The sequence below is a fragment of the Coffea arabica genome, chromosome 8e, assembly GCF_036785885.1.
Source record: "Coffea arabica cultivar ET-39 chromosome 8e, Coffea Arabica ET-39 HiFi, whole genome shotgun sequence".
Lineage (NCBI taxonomy): Eukaryota > Viridiplantae > Streptophyta > Magnoliopsida > Gentianales > Rubiaceae > Coffea > Coffea arabica.
The window spans coordinates 5,851,243-5,873,340 of record NC_092324.1 but is presented as its reverse complement, the minus strand read 5'-3'; the positions used below and the strand labels follow the sequence as shown (position 1 = coordinate 5,873,340).

The window sequence follows — 22,098 nt, the reverse complement described above, 5'->3', positions numbered from 1 at the left end:
GATTATTTTTTCAAGCAACAATATAATGCTTGTAGCCACACGTCATCTAAAAGGAAAAAAAATGAACAATTATGGATCACAACCATTACTTAACTGAGTATGATTATCTAATTTATCTCTGATAGGAAAATGAGGAAATATATATTTCTCATGTCACACTATTTTTATTCCTCTTTATAGATGATTATAATTAAACCCATTGATGGGATCAGCACATACGCGAATTATAACTCAACAACATTGCAATTAAAAGAGAATCGAGTTCAATCAAACTACTCACCAAGTTGTGCAATTAAAATTCAAACTCCAACTCACATTGATCACATATGAGCCAAATTCGTAATGCTCGAATATGTCAACAAGTTCAAGCTCAAACTCTATATGCTAGGCTCAAGAGCTCATCAAGGATTTTGCTCCAAGAGCAAGAAGAGGGATGGAGAAATTTATACTTAAAGCTCGTCACACTATATATGTTGGATATCATTGATTATAACCCTTGCCTAAAATTATATAAAATACTAATCTATATTACTTAACCTTGGTTGAATTCAATTGAACCAAATCTAGTCGAGTTTAAATTTGAAAGCTCAAATATTTTAGATGAAGTTCAAGTAATCCACAACTTGAGCTCGAATTGGCTCATTCATTTGCACCCCTAATAGCAATAGTTACATCTAATAATTCAAAAATAACATATAAATATGACATACTCACATTCAGTGGCACTCCAATCTAAGACCTCTAACATCTGTGCACCACATCAGTGAATTTTAACTGATAGAATGTTAATTTATGTTAGCAACTCAAAAGAAATAAATTTTTCAATTTTTTCAAGCCCAAGCAGATTACAGAAGATGTCATGCCAACGAATTTGAAGCAATTGTAGAATTAAATGAAGCCAAAGAATCTCATTTAAAAAACTTAAAAAAGTACTCTGGTAGAAGTATTCTTCGGGTTTTCTAGCAAAATGTCGCATCACCAGAACAAAACTATGAATAAATTGCCCGAACAAGCCACCCCAAGGCTTAATCTTTCTCTATCGTTTCAACAAAATATGCACCAAACAAAAATTAGCCTCAAGAAAAGGTAACCGCAGAGCTATCAACATCTAAGCATTGGAAAGATGCACCGTAACAACATGATGTCCAGCCTCAATTTCTTGACATTTAAATGTCAGCTGCAAGAAAGTTCTGAGATAAAGTAACCTGCCAAAAAACACTCCAGTAAGTGTCCACTTCCTTTTCTGATGCATTGGGAAGTTATGTTGATTTTCCGCCAGCCAATAAGCTGACAACGATCTAAATTTTTTTTTTTTTTTTTTTGGTGAAAACGGCTTAATATAAATTAGGTTCTTCATCTGGTTAGTGAATCACAATAGACTAGCCACCAGACAACTTCTCCATCAAAGGAATATTCTTCCGGACAACACCTGTCAACTTTGCTCCTTGCACTGTGACGACACAGACCATACCCTTAGGAAGTGCAATTCAGCAGTGCACTTCTGGACAGGTCTTAAACCACCATGGCTCCACAATATAAACCATCTCCCTTTCATAGGCTGGCTCAAAAAAATCTGCACTGACCCTTCCCCATCCCCTTTTCTCTCTATTCCTTGGGGAGTCTTATGCACTTTTGCTCTTTGGGTTATTTGGAATACTCGCAACAAAAAAATTTTTGAACCTCACAAATTAGTCTCAAATCCAGTGAAGTGGTGTATAGACCTGGCTGTCGAATTCACGACTCTAGGCCCACAATCTCAGTCCTTTCCCTATAAGAAATCCCAAGTGCTAGTAAGATGGATTCCTCCACCTTGTGGATGGATTAAACTCAACTCTGACGGCTCTGCCCTTAATAATCCCGGGATTGCAGGTGCTGGGGGGATCTTTCGTGACTCCTCTGGCTGTTGGATTAAGGGTTACAGCAGAAACTTAGGCATCGCGTCTAACATCCTAGCTGAACTATGGGGAGTTAGAGATGGACTCCAACTGGCTATTGCGCTAAAAATCCCCTGCTTAGAAGTTGAAGTTGATTGTGCTGATATGATTTCTCTCCTTAATTCTACTGTGAATCCTGATCATCTTTTCCATCCAATTATCATGGACTGCAGATGCCTGCTTTCGCAGCTCCAGCATGTTAAACTCAGGCATGTCTACCGTGAGGCCAACAGATGTGCAGATGTCTTAGCGAAATTGGGCAGCAAGCTAGATCAAAATTTTATGATTTTTGAATCATGTCCTCGAGAACTCCTTTTTGCTTTTGATGAGGACACCAGGGGCATCTGTTATCCCCACAACGATCTAAATGCTCATGTAAAAGATTTTTTATGTTCAGCCAATAAGTTATGTTGATTTTTTTTTTTCTCATCTAAATGCTCAGCCAATAAGTTATGTTGATTTTTTTTTTTCTCATCTAAATGCTCAGCCAATAAGTTATGTTGATTTTTTTTTTTATCAAACAGCAATATTTACTTTACTCCTATTCCTAGTCAGAAGTGCGCGCCCTGGTGTGAGGCACAGGAAAAATGCCCCCGGGCAGCAGCGGGAGACAGAGGCATCCTCTAGCGTACCCCCAATGAATGGGGCGCTCCCCCTAGCCTCCAGGACCAATTTTTGGACCTCTTCTGCAAAAACTCCTTGGCACCAAAGTATATTTTTGACACACCAAAGAAACTCTCAAGAAAAGAATGTAAAATTTGAAATTTTACTCATAAAAGATTTCATGTACATAAAGTGTGGGAGATTATGTTGGTGAACCATGAACACACAAAGCATTAGCAGAAGGAATATTTGAAAAGCAAAGAAGAGAAGAATAAGTAATTGTCCGACATTTTTGAAGATTTGAGGAACGGCGGTGCTTCTCAATTCTTATGAACAGGTATTCTATGGATTCTTTTTCAATTTCAAAATTCAGTGTAATAAACTGTTCAGCAAATAAATAACTATGAGAAAAAACAGTGAACAACTTAAGAAAAGTTGGAGAATTCACACACATACTTTTCTAAGCTCTAACAGCAAAAAGATAATACAACACAGAAAAGCTGGTAAGCAGGCAAAGAGTACAATAGTGAATCCAAAAACATGGCTGACACATATAAATTTAAGTTCTATTAAGGTGTTCCTAGAAATTATTTGAACTACCATTGAAACAAATAAAAGCACAAGAAACAATTCTAAATGTTAAGCAATACAACAAAACTCATTGAATATCTTAGCATGATCTTAAGTTCCAATACACAATGAGAAGGACCATATGAACTGCTACCAATTAGATAGAAGTCCACCAAATGTAATGAATACACCCAAGAAAATATAACAAGAAGACCTCATGGAAAGTGTTATTTCAGTGTAGGAATGGCAAAGAAAGTCTTCTAGCCAGAGAGAATACTGTTGCAACATCCTCAGAAACAATTCAATATTCACTCAAATTTTCAGCTTTCCTCTTTGCAAGTATCTAACAAGTCATATTTCTATGAACAAAATTTTGTAAGGCATGAAAATAACTCAAACTAACCATATTATTCACTAACTTAATTAATTCCATAAACAGTTCCTCTCAATTTAAGCTGCTAGCTACATCTTCCTGACCATTGCCTTTTACTTACATGGTTGCAGTGAATATTTAGGACTTGAAAAGTAGAATAGCTAACATTAAGCAGGGAAACGTTTTTGGATCATCTAATTTGACGAGAAAATGAGGTACATGAGAAAAAACTTTATGTAGGAGAAAGATGTATATATATCTTTTCAAATGTTCCATTTAAGGAGTTTCGCATAATTTTAATGCAGTCCAAAATCCACGAATTCCATTATTGACAAAGAATAACATTCTTCACCTACTAACTGAGGAATTGGTTCTCCAAGTATTTGAAGAAGCATCAAGAAGATAAGCCTAAACAACTACTCTTCTACGCAAGCAGAATGCTCTTCCGTTCTAACAATCATGTTAAATTGCAATAATACAGAAGTAAGTTAAATAGACCACCAGGCTTAAGATGCAGGACCTTCACTTTGACAATGATGTTCTCAAGAAAGGTCAACTAAAATCAGTTGCAATTGCTCAAATTAAACAATATGTACATACATTGCCACAGGCAGACTGAGGATTGTTCAGCTGGTCCATACTAAGTCCCAACTTCACTTTCTCTTCCACTTCAGCCCGCCCACAAGTGCAATTTTTGCAGGCTTTCCTAGTTTTTCCAACTTCACAATCACCTACAGCATGAAATTTTTGGCAGCTCAGTGTGATATCAGAAACGTGGATAAAACATTTTAGAAGCCAAGTCAGAAATGCCGCAGCCAGAATAAAGCTGTCTTACCCACAGGCAGCTGAGGTTTCTTCAAATCCTCTTCACTTAGCAGGGTGTCGTCATCTATCAAGTCCGTATCATCATCAATGTGTACTGCAGGGAAACTTTTTGTTTGTTTCTTTAGAGAAAAGGATGAACCAATCTTCGAAGAAGATTTTGTGCCCGAAATCTGTTCAAGAGCGTTACAAAACCTCCGATGCACAACTTACACAGCAGAAAGCAAAAAGCTTGCAAACAAAGCCATTGGGCACTAGAATCATTCTGTAAAGAAGTTGCAGGGACAGGAGAGAAGGTGGAAAAAGACAAAATGGAGCGGGAGAGAATAAATCGAAACAGTACAAGGACACTATCCCCAATAGACTAACCTGCTTCAGATGATTTTACATCCAAAAGTCCTGCCAACAATAACTTGCGCTCAGGGAAGACTTTGTCTGCAACACTTCCAGAAAAATCATCGTGAGCAATCACTTACTAATTCAGAATTTGCAAAAGATGAATGAACAGTCCAGAAGTATTATCAAGGAAATGAAAATTGGAACCAATGGGTGGCTTACCTCTCGCAAGGGAATAGATTGAGAAGTCAGGTGCACCAGCACTGATCCACCAGGCATTAAGATTCTTGAGATCTCCAGAAACAATGCATCATCTGGGAACTCAGATGACTTGCTGATGACCGCAACAACATCGGTAGATGAAGATTCAACTGCCACTGCACCTGTTATACATAAAAATTAAATAGACCAAGTGAATTACAGCTGCAACTTCAAGAGTGATAGCTTTGGTTCTAGTTGGCAAATGCTAGATAGCCCAGAACTATCAGTTAAATAATTCCAGATAGAGCCCAGAAGAACTGGGAAGGTAACAACAACAAATGGATTTACAACGCGTTTGTCAAAGATTTAAGTTACCACATGACATTGGATTGGAATAACAATATAGCGCTATGGAATCAGCAACTACATCAAAAACAATCTCTGTTGGGATATCAAGTGTGAATCAATGTCCCACATCGGAAAGAGATGAGTAGAATAAGGAACATATAAGTGGGAATGACCTATAAACTCAATGCCTTAAGGTTTTGGGTTGGATGTGGTGTCAAACCCATGGTTGTGGTTCCCATTCTAGCTCATGGTTTAATTTCCCTCGGGTTTGACTCTCTCTGAGCCCAACAGTGGTATCAGAGCCAGGTGGTTCGACTGGGCAATGACTCCAGGATAAAAGCCAGTGGGAGGGGTAAGGCGTGGCTGGTTTGGATAAGAGCAGGGAAAGAATCATGCGGACCTGCAGTGAGGCAAGGCATGTGGGCTCTTGAGCAAGAATCGCACACTCCTGATTGAAGTGGGCTTGATGGAGTGGATGGGCTAGAGAGAGAGGTCCGATGTGGAAGAGATTCACACTTGAGGGGGAGATTGTTGGGATATCAAGTGTGAATCAATGTCCCACATCGAAAAGAGATGAGTAGAATAAGGAACATATAAGTGGGAATGACCTATAAACTCAATGCCTTAAGGTTTTGGGTTGGATGTGGTGTCAAACCCATGGTTGTGGTTCCCATTCTAGCTCATGGTTTAATTTCCCCCGGGTTTGGCTCTCTCTGAGCCCAACAATCTCTTCTAACATAATCATAAAAAACAAACCTGTACAACATACTCACTTCTTTACACCCAAATTTTATTTTAGCGGCTGGTTTTTGAATAGAAAACAAAATCTCACTGCGTTTAGAAGATGCCATTACATGATTACAAGGCCTGTCCCAACTCTCAACCATCATCTATTACAATCAGATGTCCACTTAGGACAACAAGTCTCTTGCTGGAAGCCTTGCTTAAATTGTATAAATTGATAGGTTGCAATTTTATCATTTATTTTATTATTAATTTTCCCTATTACTTAACCCAATGTGAATTAATTATTAGATTCTACTCACTTTTAGTATTTTACATATATTTCAGGGAGTAGAACGAAAATACCATAATAAGTGCCGATTTGACAGTTATCAGGAAAGAGTTCAAGTAGCAGGCATCCAGGGCATTTTTGGAACAAGGAGATACAAGTCCTTTTTGGTAATTCGCAGAGCGCAGCATTAAAAGGAGGAACGAAGGGCTGAAGTGGGGGGTCTTCTTCGTCCTCTCCGGAAGGGGGCCGCCGCGCAAGGAGAGCAGTTTTTGAGCATCAGATCTTCACTTTTCCCTGGGAGACAGCGGATGAGGCAGCCGGCTTCATGCTTAGTTTTTCGTCTTTAGCTTAGCACAAATTGTTGACTTTTCCTTGAAGTTTTACCTTTTGCTTTTGGGACTTACGAATGTCAGGAGCTTAGCCATTGCTGGCTTTGACTTTTCCTCTCTAAATGCTGGTTTCTTTTCCTTTGTGCGTGAGACGAAGTGAAACTATGAATTGCCTTTCGTAGCTTTTCTATTTATTCACATTCGGACGAGTTGGATTCTCCAGAATTTCAACGGACAATGGCCGCTGTTCCCTTTTCAATTTCCCGTGGATTTAGTTCATCAATTATGAGCTAATTTTCCAATCCTAGTCAAGGAGCAATGAAGGCTCTGGCTCGCCTAAAAATTGTGAGATCGTTTTAATTCAATCTTTTCCTTTTATTTATTGGTATCCGCATATTTCCTGATTGCTATGTTTATGGTTATTTAATTCATTGATTGTCTTGGATTCGGATAATTAATTGATTTGGTAACCTATTGTCAATTAGGGCATTAAATCCGTAATTGTTTAATTGTCCTGAAATAGTGACAATTGGCATGATTAGATTCGTGCCAGGGGGATACGCGGGCTAATCTAAAATAACCCTGGTAGTGCGTTATTTGGTTAGAATAGGGCTCCTCTAATACGTAAGGCAATTAGGGAATTAAATTCTATGGGCGTACCTAGGATTATTTCTCAATTAGAGCAGTGATTAACGGGCGTACCTTAATCATCGACACAGTAAGGAGGGGTTGATTGCCATCGCTTGTTTGGTAGTTATAACCTATTTATTAATAAATAATTGGAATTGCTTTTGTTTCGATGATCAATTAGGTGCACCATTGCTGAAGTTATTTCTTGGCTAGATTCTTAATTATCACTCATTTGATTTTAGTAGTTTGTTATTTAATTTTTAGTAGTTTCTTAGATTTTATTTGCATTTATTTGATTGTCACTCTTTACACAAAAACACACCCCTTTATCACTGTGAATTTGAAAAGAAACAGTTACACCCAATCCCTGTGGATTCGACCCTACTTACCACTATCTACAGAAATTTAAATTTAGTTGAGCAGGTTTTTATTATTGCACAGGCTTCGACAACCTGTCAATTTTTGGCGCCGTTGCCGGGGACTGGTGTCAGATTAATTTGTTTCCTTTTGAGTTCATCTTGTTTTCATTTTTTTTATTTATTTTTCTCTTATTTTTTTTTTATATAGCTTATGGCTTCTAACACTTCGTATTTTGGTGATATACTGGATTTTGTTTCCGGAAAAGGCGATGCAACTAGTTTTTTCGCTAAGTCTGCATATGCTGAGGCACTAAACTCTATTAGAAAAAGAATGGCTGCTGCAACCTGTAAAATTTGTTATGCCAGGGATCATTCAACCGGTATGTGCCCCGAATATTAAGATAATCTGAGTGTCCCATTCAATAATTATGGAGATTTTTCACCCTGGTCTCAAACGTGGTATAACCCTAATCCAAACGGGTATGATCAAGGATGGTGGGATAACTCCAATTATAATTATACAACGGGGCCAATGAATTTTCAGCAGTATGAGTCTCAAGAATCGTCATCTATGTCAGGTATGTCTCTTGAAGAAATAGTTGAACCAATAGCTACTAACACATACCAATTCCAACAGGAGACACAAATGAGGAATGAGTTATCTGGCAGATCAACTATGTCTATTGACATCCAGAATAAATCGATTGGCTTCTCAAATGGAAGAATTGCCCTCGGAAACCATTGTTGATCTAGAAGAAAATGAGAGTGCAATTTGCTTGACTAGTGATGAGGAGATGCAAGAGTGTCAAAATGAGAAATCTACAGATGCAGTTGAAAAAGAAGCCGAAAAGGAAGAAATGAAACCACAATCGCAACCCATTCAAGTGAACGAATCCAGTGAACAATCTCCAAATGCGGTGACATCTCCTCCACTCCTTCATCAATATTCTCCTGACTCTTACTCTTCAATTCCTGTTAACGAAATTGACTTTATTATACCAGACAGTTTTGAATTTCATGACAGGAATAAATTAAGAGTGGCGATGGCGAGATATCTTGAACCAATAAATGCAAGTGAGGGAGGAATGATTGAAGAATGCAAATTATCATCGACTCGTTTGGCGCCATTCACTAGTCCATGGAAGCCCGTAGCTCGTGTGCTCAAGGATTATTCTATTTACGAGGGTTATCAGGATTATATAGAGGATGAAGCATTAAGAAGAGCCACAAGATTTTATCCTCCATGAACAAAACATGATAATGTCTAGTCAAAGACATTAAAGAAAGGCGCTCATTGGGAGGCAACCCAATTGTTCCTTTTAATTGTTTGTTCAATTTCGTGTGGTAGTTTAGATGTGTTCTCCTTGAATTCGACTGATTTTGGGTTTCAGTTTTCGTTTTTGCTGATTTATAGGTGCCCTTCAGTCATGACGCGCCCGCGTGGTGACGTGCAGGAAGCTCACGATCAGAAACTTCTGGAAGTTCTCTTGCCCTCGTGACGCGCCTGCGTGGTGACATGCAAGAAGCTCACGATCAGAAACTTCTGGGAGCTCTCTTGCTCTCTTGACGTGCCCGCGTCACGTTCGCGGGACAGGTAAGGATTAAAAAAAAAAAAAAACCCACACAGAAACTCTTTCTTATCAACGTAGCTTTAGTCTCAAATATTAAAATAAAATAAAAAAAAATTTTGTGAATTAAATTAATTTCCGAAAAAAAAGAGAAGAGAAGAGAAAAAAAAAAAAGGGGACATATTTTTCACCGCAGCTTTGGTTTCCAAATTTCAAAAAAAAAAAAAAACGAGAATTCCTTTCTTTTTCTTTCTTCTTTCTTTCTTTTCTTTCTTTCTCTCTTCTTCTTTCTTTCTCTTTTCTTTCCCCGCTACTCCCCTTCTCTCTGCGCACGCCGACCGAGAGCCGCGCCACCACCAACTGACGCATCCACTGCCGCCAACTAGCAGAGCTCCACCAGCCCACTTCGCCGCCGCCGCCTTCCACTCCTGCCCGCAACTCCACGCAACTCCTCGAAAAGGCTCGCGACTCCAGTGGCCGGCGCAGCCGCCACTTCACCTCACGCTCCAGTCGCGGCCACACTGCGAGCCACCGCCGCTCCCTCGCGGCTGCCCAGCTCTTCCCGCCAGCCACGCGCGCTCTGCCTAAGCTGCCGCCATCGTTGCTGGAGACGCGCGCCGCCGCTGCTCTGTCTGCTGCCTGGAGTAGTACCAGTGGAGGTATTTGACACTTGCTCCCCAATTTCTCAGTGTTAATCGGTGCTATTTGGGTCCCTGCATATTTGGGTTATTTCCACCAGTGGTACTGGTTGGCCTGCTTTCACTTGGAATTGCTGCTTATTTTGGGTTCATTCTACTCTATGGGTTGGTTGATTGGAATCTAAATGCCTGAGATTAAGTTGTTCTTGCCCGATTGCGGCGCTATTATTACTTATATTTTTTACTGCTTGGTCTCTTGCTACGGGACAGTGCTGGGGCCATTTGTTCAGAGCTTTGGGGGGGGAATTGTTTAGTTTTTGGGTGGGTTGGATTTTCGCAATTGTCTGTGATATTTTGGGAAGAATCTCGGCCAGTGTTGTGCTTGTTGAAATTTTGGTTGATTTAATTCGGCAACTGCATTCCTTGTTGGCATTAGTAGTTTTTAATCGAGTTTTTGAGGACATTTTGGATGTTGGTTTATATTGCTGATTTGGAGGAACAGTGTCTGTGATTTTGGTCTGATCATTTGTACAATTTGTTGATTCATTTGCGGACTTATTTGTTTCCTGGGTTTGTTTATTGACTTCGGTGGACTGGGTTCCTACCTACGGTTCCTCTACTTGCTCTATTCATTGGAATTCTAGTCGTCTGTTGCTCTTCTTTAGAGGTTTAGAATCTTTCTTGTGACTAGATTAATACTTGGGGCTATTGCTTTACTACTGATCTGCTCTGCTATAGAACTTCATTGATTTTGAATTGCGATTTGCACCAATGGTAAGGGTGCGAGTACTTGTTAACTCTATTTGGGTAGAGATCTGATTGACTACCAAGGGCTTGTGACTGCGCTGCTATTACTAAAGTCCTAAACTGATATTGCTGGATTTAGCACATTATTGGAGACTTTGTTGAGATTTTGGGTGGACAGAGTTTTGCATTTGCTGGTTGAATTGAATTGAGATGTCTCAGACCTTGGCCGCGTACTTCTATCACATCGGTTTCCGTGCACCGTTCCCGCCTACCCTTTCGCCACTCGTGAGGGAAGTTTCGTTGCTCCCTTCGTTTTAATCGCTTTAATCCCTCCATTAAGGACAATGTAGGATCTAGGTGTGGGGGGGGGACAGCTGTGCTAGTTTTTTTCTAGTTTTAGTTGTCAGATGTTTTTCTTTTATTTTGAGTTTGTTATTTGTCTAGTTTTCGTTTACTTTTTGTCATTTATCTGTCTAGCTCTCCTATGACTGCCAAGTTTGATGTTGGATTATTGCCTCTATTTCTACTTTTGCCAAGTTTTAATAATAAAAGGGTATCAAGTTAATGTGGTTGAATCCAAAAACATCTCTTTGGTGAATATCGATGATTGTTTTACTCTTATAATTTTTAGTTAACTTTCCTAGGTATAGGGAATGATTATTGGCATTTTCATGTGAATTGGTCCGGTTATTAACTTTAGTTCTCCATGTTTGAAAATGAGGCTAGCTGATGCAAGTTTTCTTTTGGTTCTTGTGTTATATTGAGTTTTTGTGATTTTTAGCTATGCATAAACTTGACTGTACTCCGCTATTAGTTACTACTGAGTAACCGGGGATCTGCACCTAAAAGTGTTGATTCTCGCGTCAAAAGGTAGTAATTCCTATGAGTACGTGGTCACGTGGCGATAGAAGCTGAGTAACCGGGCTCCTTCATCTGGCCAATGTTAGAGTTCGCGTCAAAAGGCTCAAATGGCTAGCGACTAAGTCTTTTGTTACTATTGAAAAGAAGAATAAAAAAAAAAGAAGAGAAAAGTAGAACAAAAATGTAAAGAAAAAAGTGAAGGTTGTGTTAGTGTGTAATAAAAGTCAGCTTGCCGAATTATGGATTTAATGTTGAGATTTTGGTTAATAGTTGGACCATTTGCTGATAAATGTTATGCGTCATTCCTTTTTCTTAGATTAGTGATAGGGTATTAATTGTTAGTAATTTTATCGTTAATTTTCCTCTTTATCCTTGCCAAATATTGTTTTAATTGTCAATATATATTTATATTTGGTATTTGGATATAATTTCAGAAAGTGGAGCAGAAAAGTGCTAAAAGGGGACCTTCTTGAGAAGATTTCTCCACACGTGAAAGCTTCTAAAAGCTTTCCACCATCAGCCCAAATTGTGCAAACCAACGGAATTGCTGATGAACGGAATTGCTGATGAAGAATTGAATTGATATGATGAAATCCACTAGCAATAAGAAATCAAAGCGGGGACCACGTAGAAAGTTTGTTCTTATTGTGGGAGATATACTCATTAGTCAAGGTGTTGGCTTTGATGATTGAGCTTTTCCAATTTGCTTCCTACGTCACTAGTTCTCTTAGGAAACTAGTGCTAAAATAAAATAAGGGAAAGGCACTAGACGAGTGCTATATAAGACATTAGATTAGTTTCTCTCTACGGAGAGGAAGATAGGTAGTTTTAGTCATAAAATAGGATTTTGTTCTTTCATGTTTTGTGTGGTGTGAAGATCTCTTCAGTTGGTTTGTTTTGTATTTTTCTTCCGTCTCTTCCTTTAGACTAGTTTCTTTCATGAAACTAGTTCTATTTCATTAGATTACGGAGAATCAAATTTTCATTTTCAGTTACTAGCAAGAGTTATTTATGTCTTCGAATTCAATTAAATTGCGTGGGAATTTTCTTATGAGGCGTGGCTAATCTTTTCCTCTAGTCAAGGATCAACGCGAAGACGCAGTTCCAAATATCTGTGAGATCTAATTAATTTTACGTGTTCCTTAATTTGTTAATATTTGCATGTTTTCTATTTTAATTTCCATGGGATTATTTTGTTAATTGGATATCAAGAGCCCGATGTGCAATTTGACTTATTAATCTCCTGTCAAATTAATCAATTAAATCCGTAATTGTTTAGTTGGTTAATATTAGTGACAACTAGTATTTTCACATACTAGGGGACATGCAATCTGATTTAAATAACCCTCGTAGCGTGTTATTAATTTGGGTTAGGCTTTTCTAGTTTTTAATGCAATTAGGAAATTAATTCCTACGGTCGTACCTAGGAGTATTTCCTGGTTAGGGGTAATCAACGGTCGTACCTTGGTTATCAATAAATTAAGGAAAAGCTGGTCGTTAGATTTTATCGGCGACTATAACTAACCTATTAATAAAATTAAGTGAACCTTCTTTGCATCAATGATCGGATGAATGGACTGTGTCTGTGTAGTTGTATCCTTGGCTAGAATTTATTTATCATTTATTTAATTGCTATTTACATTCGTATTAATTATTTATTTATTTTTGGTTAAATTGTTTAATTATTTTTAGTTTATTTCTGATAAAAATCCCCCGTGTCCCGAACTTGAAAAGAATCAAATTTTTCCCAATCCCTGTGGATTCGACCCTACTCACTACTATATACAGAAAATTTATTTTTCTCGAGTAGGTATTTATTATTGCACAGGCTCGACACCTGTCAATTAGTTAGCCTGAAATTGGAGGAATTTGTGGTTTAGAAGCTAACCGGAGTGATGTTTCTTGGATCTTGATCACTGATGCTTGATATATATTTTTCTTGATATCTTGGCAATATGGTAGATAGAGCAACAGCCGTTATCAAATTTCGGTATCTGTTTACTGTTCTTATGCTTGAGGACAAGCATGGTTTAGGTGTGGGGGGAATTGATAGGTTGTAATTTTATCATTTATTTTATTATTAATTTTCCCTATTACTTAATCCAATGTGAATTAATTATTAGATTCTACTCACTTTTAGTATTTTACATATATTTCAGGGAGTAGAACGAAAATACCATAATAAGTGCCGATTTGACAGTTATCAGGAAAGAGTTCAAGTAGCAGGCATCCAGGGCATTTTTGGAACAAGGAGATACAAGTCCTTTTTGGTAATTCGCAGAGCGCAGCATTAAAAGGAGGAACGAAGGGCTGAAGTGGGGGGTCTTCTTCGTCCTCTCCGGAAGGGGGCCGCCGCGCAAGGAGAGCAGTTTTTGAGCATCAGATCTTCACTTTTCCCTGGGAGACAGCGGATGAGGCAGCCGGCTTCATGCTTAGTTTTTCGTCTTTAGCTTAGCACAAATTGTTGACTTTTCCTTGAAGTTTTACCTTTTGCTTTTGGGACTTACGAATGTCAGGAGCTTAGCCATTGCTGGCTTTGACTTTTCCTCTCTAAATGCTGGTTTCTTTTCCTTTGTGCGTGAGACGAAGTGAAACTATGAATTGCCTTTCGTAGCTTTTCTATTTATTCACATTCGGACGAGTTGGATTCTCCAGAATTTCAACGGACAATGGCCGCTGTTCCCTTTTCAATTTCCCGTGGATTTAGTTCATCAATTATGAGCTAATTTTCCAATCCTAGTCAAGGAGCAATGAAGGCTCTGGCTCGCCTAAAAATTGTGAGATCGTTTTAATTCAATCTTTTCCTTTTATTTATTGGTATCCGCATATTTCCTGATTGCTATGTTTATGGTTATTTAATTCATTGATTGTCTTGGATTCGGATAATTAATTGATTTGGTAACCTATTGTCAATTAGGGCATTAAATCCGTAATTGTTTAATTGTCCTGAAATAGTGACAATTGGCATGATTAGATTCGTGCCAGGGGGATACGCGGGCTAATCTAAAATAACCCTGGTAGTGCGTTATTTGGTTAGAATAGGGCTCCTCTAATACGTAAGGCAATTGGGGAATTAAATTCTATGGGCGTACCTAGGATTATTTCTCAATTAGAGCAGTGATTAACGGGCGTACCTTAATCATCGACACAGTAAGGAGGGGTTGATTGACATCGCTTGTTTGGTAGTTATAACCTATTTATTAATAAATAATTGGAATTGCTTTTGTTTCGATGATCAATTAGGTGCACCATTGCTGAAGTTATTTCTTGGCTAGATTCTTAATTATCACTCATTTGATTTTAGTAGTTTGTTATTTAATTTTTAGTAGTTTCTTAGATTTTATTTGCATTTATTTGATTGTCACTCTTTACACAAAAACACACCCCTTTATCACTGTGAATTTGAAAAGAAACAGTTACACCCAATCCCTGTGGATTCGACCCTACTTACCACTATCTACAGAAATTTAACTTTAGTTGAGCAGGTTTTTATTATTGCACATGCTTCGACAACCTGTCATAAATAGACTGCCAAAACTTCCAGCCCAGAGCACTCTGCACCCATATACTCAAAGACGCCACCACTAGTGCGTCGTCACAAGGAAATACATAGCATTCTCCAAATGACAAACCTACACAAAGCTATAAATAGAGTGCAGAAAAAAAAAAAGAAACATACAGAAAACAGTGTATTACTTAACCAAAAAATCCCAAAAAAAAACATTGCATAGATAAATATACTTGAAACAGGGAGGGGAACAAGAAAAAAGCATCAGCAGGAGTCAACTATGGTGCACAACCATCAGTGAGCAAGTTCAAGCAATACCAAGCTTCAGTGAAACTAACTAATTTAATGGAATCAATAAAGAATGAATATAGTCTAAATCACTAGGTATACTACATGAGAGGTACGCATCATCTGCTGTATAGAGGTAGCAGAGTAGTAGAATTGGAAGTTACCAAAGAACGAATAAAACTAAACAGAACCAACCAGATATACAAATACTAGATGCAAAAGAGAAATAAGTGACTCTGTAATGAAGCTTGAGCGATGATCAGAGGATCAATTTGAGTAATCCCTTCTTTATTCATCGTCCTTAGTGCATTCGAAATTTCACCAACCCGCAGGACCACTTGCTCTGTAAGGGCTAGTATATTTTCATGACCCGATGTCTCCTGTGAAGAAATTGATCAAATTTAGAGGTCACAACTAACACTTCAAACCCAGTATTACACTCAAACAAAGACATGTCCCAACATTAATAGCATTAGAAAGCAATCTCAAGCTTTCAGACCTTAAACCCATCTTCTGACTCTGATGTCTAAACTTCTAAAGAAAGAAACAGAGAGAATTCCAAAAGGTACTATACACATTTAACCATATCTTTACCATTTTCATTGATTCGCAAAGAGAAAGGAAAAGACAAAAAGATAAATTATTTCCATTACATGATTCCACACATGAATCAAATTTTAGGTTAAGTACTTTTGTCATTCAAAAATTCAACAAACTCTAATTTCCGGATTCAAGCATTCCTTATTTAAGGCAATGTTATCAAAGGATATGACTAAGAGATAGGATGATGAAATTTTAAATTAATTTGTCCTTGCAAATAATATAAAATTTATACTCTTACAATTATATAACCTTAATATAACATGAATAGAATATATTGGAAAATAATTCTATGCTGTGTTTGGTTCGAGATTGGATGAGATAGGATTACTAGTTTAATGACCAAAATATCCCTTAATTTGTAGCATCATTTTAATAAAATAATTTAACAATTTATAACTTTTATTAAAATAAAGTAATTTGAAACTTTAGAATTATAAAATAAATCAAAGGTTTTGATATATAAAAATTTGTATTCACTTAAACTTTGCCCATTTGGGCCCTTAAAAATAGGTGTTAACCTAATTTTTGAATCTAAATTTGAAATTCAATTAAATAATAGGCCGAGTTTGGTTTAGTTAAGGTTAAATTTAATAAATTCAACCTATTTAAGAGTTTTAAATGAGCCAAGCTCAACCCAACATAGAAGATTTTTCTTTCCGCCGAACTTGTACTCATTGAAACCCTCATTCGCAAAATCCAATTGATAAGATTATTTATTTATATAGAATTTGATTGAGAAAATAAAGTTAGTAAGGGAAATTTAGTCCAAGGCAAAATATTCTTTTTATTATGATGTACTTAGGGGCAAATTTGTCAAAAAATTTAAATTAATTAATAGGGGTAAATTTGTCATAAAATTTAAAATAATGAATAGGTGCAAAATAGTAAAAAAATTTAATATAATTAGTAAGGGCAAATTAGTCCGTTTATTATCATATTATTATATGAGAGTATGGTTATATAATATTCAGGATGTATTTGTATCATTTGCAAGGACAAAATAATCCAAATATTGTTATGTTGATAGTAGGAGCAAATCAGTCAAAAAAAGACTTTAAATTAATTAGTGGGGGTAAATTAGTTCATTTATATTATATTATTATGTTAGGGCAATGTTATATAATTATGAGAGTATAAATTTATATTATTTGTAAGAATAAATTAGTTTAAATTTTTATCATCCTATCTCTTAATCATGCGGTCAAATCTGCTGCAGAATTCCCTTCTAGCAATACTTTGATCAAGTATTATAGAAATCCACACTTATCGGAGATCATTTGCACTAGAACATTGGAATCCAGCTCAATTTCAATCTTTGAGATTCACATTTGAAAACAAACTTGTAGACTGTGAATCAAAGTGTGAAATTCAACTTGTAAACTTGACAAGTATCCCAACCTGATAGAAAAAACTAGAACAAAATTCCCTCCTGATTCCTTAACACAGCTCCTCCACCTCTAATTCTCGAATTCCCTTTAGAACTGCCATCCGTATTAAGCATAAACCAATGGGGTGAAGGGTTCAAACACCTTACATCCGAGTAACACAACAGATTTCAAATTCCAAACAGCTAAAAATTTGTGTTTATTAGATCATTCTAGATTTATTCACCTGTATTTTATGCAAACAGTTTGAAAATTGGCTTTCATCACTTCTAGGTAACTTATTGATTTTGTACTAATAGTTCAACAGCTCTTTCAAGACTAATTATTCATTAAAATTCTTACTTTTTTCTTGTCCAATAAAAATGTCTCCAATCATTTTTTTTCTAGCAAGTCATACGAAGAAACTCGAGTAAAGAAAGAATAAACAAATTTAAACAAACAAAGGAAACTTGGTTGGAAAAAGATAGAGAAAAGTATAAACAAAGGCAACGTAAATAGTTTAAAGAGACAAAAAGAACGCTAGGAATCGTATGTTACTAGTGCACTCTAGTTAAAGAAAGTAGTATCAAGCATAAATTGGTCATTCCAAAGTTATAATAGCAATGCAGTGCACAAAATATATATTTTAGAAATGTTTGCCAAACTTTTTTAACTAACTTGAACTTTGTTCTTTAGTCCCTCACTATTGAAATGATCTATTTTGGTCCCTATATTTGAGATTTTGTCCCCACTTAAGACTCTTATAAAATATGGGTTTGGTCCATCACATGTCTAAAATACAGCATTTTTACCCAAAACTCATTTTTGGTGGCATACCTCAAACTGTAATTTGACATAATTTGAATTAAAACACAAAAACTAGTAGTTGAGGTACCTGCTTTCATATTCAAAATTCTGGTAATTTTTAAATGTCAAAAATTTTGAGTTCGATTAGAAAATTTTTGCAAAATATTTTAATTACGTAGAAGGGAAATGCTATGCTTTATGTTTAACATTTAACTTGAGGTGGTTTCAGAATGCAAATGATTGTTTTCTCATTTAACATTAAAAGAATATTTTCTTCTGTTAACATACTTCGGGTGAAATTTAGGAGCATTATAAATTGTATTAGATTTTAGAGTACTTTGTCTAAATCGATTGCATGCAAGCTAAGGTAGTTTCAGCCATAATTTTGTTTTTAAATTGCACAAATAGTAAGTTTTATGACTATTATACTATTTTATGCATATAATCACAATATGTTGGCGTATTTCTTTTAGTCATTTCAAGTGAAAATGTGGTTGGAAATAAGTTCCAACATGATGATATGTAAAGGATCGAACTTATGTTATTAGTGAGAGAATGCAAAACATTGAAAAACAGGGACCAAAAAACAAAAAAAAAAAGTCAAACATGAGGAACCAAGGTGCATGACCTTAGTAGGGAGGGGATGAGAAGGGTGGAGGAAGAAGGGGGACGAAGAATGAGAGGAGAAATGAGAGGGGAAGAGGAAGAAAGAGGGGGAGGAGAAGGGAAGAGAGAAGGGGGAGTGGGATAGCTGGGGCTGGTTGTGAGACTTTACAAAATTTTAAAAATATTCTATTAAAATTTTAAATTTTAAAAGTACCCAATAATGTATTTTCAAAAACACCATTAAAAACATCTACAGTGAAAATTTTTTACATAAATTGCTACAATAAAATATTTCAAAAACACCCACAAAAATATCTAATCCAAACAGAGCCTGAGATATTTGCGCATTCTCTAATTTATGTGCCTGCAATACTGCATAACTGTTTGCATCAACATTGTGCTTTTGAACCACTGAAGAAGAATATAAGCGATGATCATGCAAAGGCATAAATCCTATATCTTGCTCTAAGACATATTTTTCACCATACAACTCGTCAGGAGTAGCAATATAGGAATAAGATTCCTCATTCGATCAACAACATTAAATTCTTCTTTCTCTTTACTAACCCTTAAAGTTAATTTTCTTTCAAGTAAATCTATATTAACTCCCTCCGTAGCTAAAAACCCTCTACCAAGGATAACAGATATAGAAATATCATCCTCGATCAAGAACAATAAAATCAGCAGGAAAATAAAATTTACTAAATTTAACCAATAGATCTTCTACAATATCCATTGGATAAAGCACTGTACGATTGGCCAATTGCAAAATCATTTGAGTAGGCACTAGGTTGGCAAACTTCAATTTCCTGAAAAATGATAAGGGCATCAAATTAACACTAGATCTAAGGTCACATAAACACTTCTCAACAAGAATATGTTCAAATTGACAAGACACAGTAAAACTCCCTGGATCTTTCATCTTAATTGGAAGATGATTTTGGAGCACTGCACTGCATTCCTCAGTAAGAGACGCCTCTGCAAAGCCCTTCAACTTCTTTTTATTAAACACTATCTTCTTTAAGAACTTTGCATAAGTAGGGATATTTGCCAAAATTTTGGAAAAAGACATATTGACTTGTAACTTTCTAAGCATATCCATGAACTTCTGATATGGCGCATCAGTTGCCTTTTTTTTAAGCCTTTGCAAGAAGGAAATAGGTAGCACATAAGCTTTAATTTTAGGCAATTTTGTTGGGGTATTATCATTTGTAGCATCTTCGCCTGAATTGGGTGCCTTCTATTCACTTTTCTCATCAATTAACTCTTCCTCCTGCTTCTTTGATTTTCTCCTGGATATTTGAATAGGTTCATCTAACATCCTCTCCGAACGAAGTGTTATTGCCATTGTAACCTCCTTGGGATTCACCTCAATGGTGTTTGGCAATTTATCTTGCCCCTTTTTAGTTATCGTCTTAGCTAATTGGCCTACTTGTCTCTCCAAACTTTGCATAGAAACCTTTAGGGACTGGACCATTTGATCCATCTTTTGTATATATTGAAATATCATCTTTTCTATATTAGGTTTCTTCTCTTCCAAGCTTCTTCTCGCTTAGAGTTGGCATTCGCTCGATCACTTCTATTTTGGCATTGTCCACCTCAATTCCTTTAGAGGAAATATTGTACCCTAAGACGATTCATTCTTAAACCATAAAATGGCACTTCTCCCAATTTAACACAAGGTTCATCTCTTTGCATATCTGTAAAATCAAATCCAAATTATGAAGACAATGGTCAAAAGATGAGCCAAATACTGAAAAATCATCCATAAAAATCTCCATAATTTTCTCAATATAATCAGAAAAAATTGCCATTATGCAGCGTTGAAATATGGCAGGGGCATTACAAAAGCCAAATGGCATCATTCTAAAGGTAAAAATGCCATAGGGACATGTGAATGTTATCTTCTTTTGATCCTCAGGAGCTATCGCTATTTGATTGTACCTTGAAAATCCATCAAGGAAACAATAGAATTCATATCCCACTATATGCTCTAATAATTGATCAAGAAAGGGTATAGGAAAGTGGTCTTTTTGAGTAACCGTATTTAGCTTTCTATAATCTATGCACGCTCTCCAACTAACCACAAGTTTAGAGGAAATAAGTTCATTAATTTTTTCCTTTACTATGGTAGTTCCACCTTTCTTTGGGACAACATGAATTGGACTAATCCATATACTATCCAAGATAGGAAAGATTATACATGTATCAAACCACTTGATAATTTCTAATCTTACCACCTCTTTCATGTTCAGATTAAGCCTTCTTTGCAACTCTACCAACGGTTTGCAATTATCCTCCAAAAGAATGCGATGCATGCATATAGATGGGCTAATTCCTCGAATGTTGGAGATGGTCCATTCGATAGCCTTTTTGTGCTTCCTTAAAACTCTTAATAACTTATTACATTGCTCTTCTTCAAGGTAAACATTGATAATCACTGGTAGAGTTTCATTGTCACCAAGAAACTCATAATTCAAATGGCTAGGAAGTGGTTTGAACTCAAGGGTTGGAGCTTCTATCTCCGAAGATGGTGGAAATCCCTTTCCTTATCCGAAACTCTCATACACATGCCCTTTTCTATAAAGGGGTTGAGCATCTAAATATTGAGCCAACTCTTTGATGTCCTTATTATCTCCTTCTTGCCATTCTACATACACCAAACAAAACTCAAGAGGATCTAAGCTAAGATGAACTTGACTCATCTCTTATGTTAGTTTATCAATAGTGCTAACAGAACAAGCATGATCGGTAAAAGAAGGATATTTTTCATTGCATTTAAGTTAAATTTTACCTCTTATTCACCTACTTGAAACTTGAGTTTGTCATTTTTAATATCGCTAATAGTACTTGCAGTTGCTAAAAATGGTCTACCAAGAATGATTGACATAGACATGTCTTCTTCTATATCTAATACCACAAAATCTACGGGAATAATAAATTTTTGCACTTTGATCAACACATTTTTCAAAATTCTCATTGGATACCTGATAGACCTACCAGCTACTTACAAGGTAATATGAGTACGTTTGAACTCATGCAAACCTAATTGTCTTGTTACAATCAAAGGAATTAATGACACACTGGTACTAAGGTCACATAATGTTTTGAAAAATTCAATGTTACCGATAAAGCAGGGTATAGAAAAACTTTCCAGATCCTTCAATTTTAACGGTAGCTTGTTTTGTAGAATAGCACTACATTCCTCCGTTAGTGCTATTGTTTAGCAATCCTCCAATTTCCTTTTTCGATTCATGATCTCCTTGAGAAATTTAGGGTGTATGAAGGAATATGCAAAGTAGTATCAGCAAAAGGAATATTAATATGCAATTGTTCAAAAATTTTCACAAATTTCTCAAATCTTTATTAAGCTTATTTGACTTGAGCCTTTGAGGGAAAGGAACTGCCGGAGGTATTGGGACGGTAGTGAAAGACGAAGGTTTATCTCTACCTTACTTTGTTCTACTCTCCTCCGCCCACACTTGTCTTTTGGTCCTCCCTCTCACTTTCTTTTTCTTCACTCTCATTTTTCTTCTCACTTGCAACTACCGGAGGATCTTCAAATTGTCTACCACTACGAAAGGTAAT

The 22,098-nt window shown here is 36.5% G+C and overlaps 1 pseudogene; it reads right to left on the bottom strand.

The window, feature by feature from the left end:
• Nucleotides 1-3,478: 3,478 nt before the first annotated feature.
• On the bottom strand, nt 3,479-19,858 carry LOC113704445 (anamorsin homolog; annotated as a pseudogene).
• Between the last annotated feature and the right edge of the window lie 2,240 nt (nt 19,859-22,098).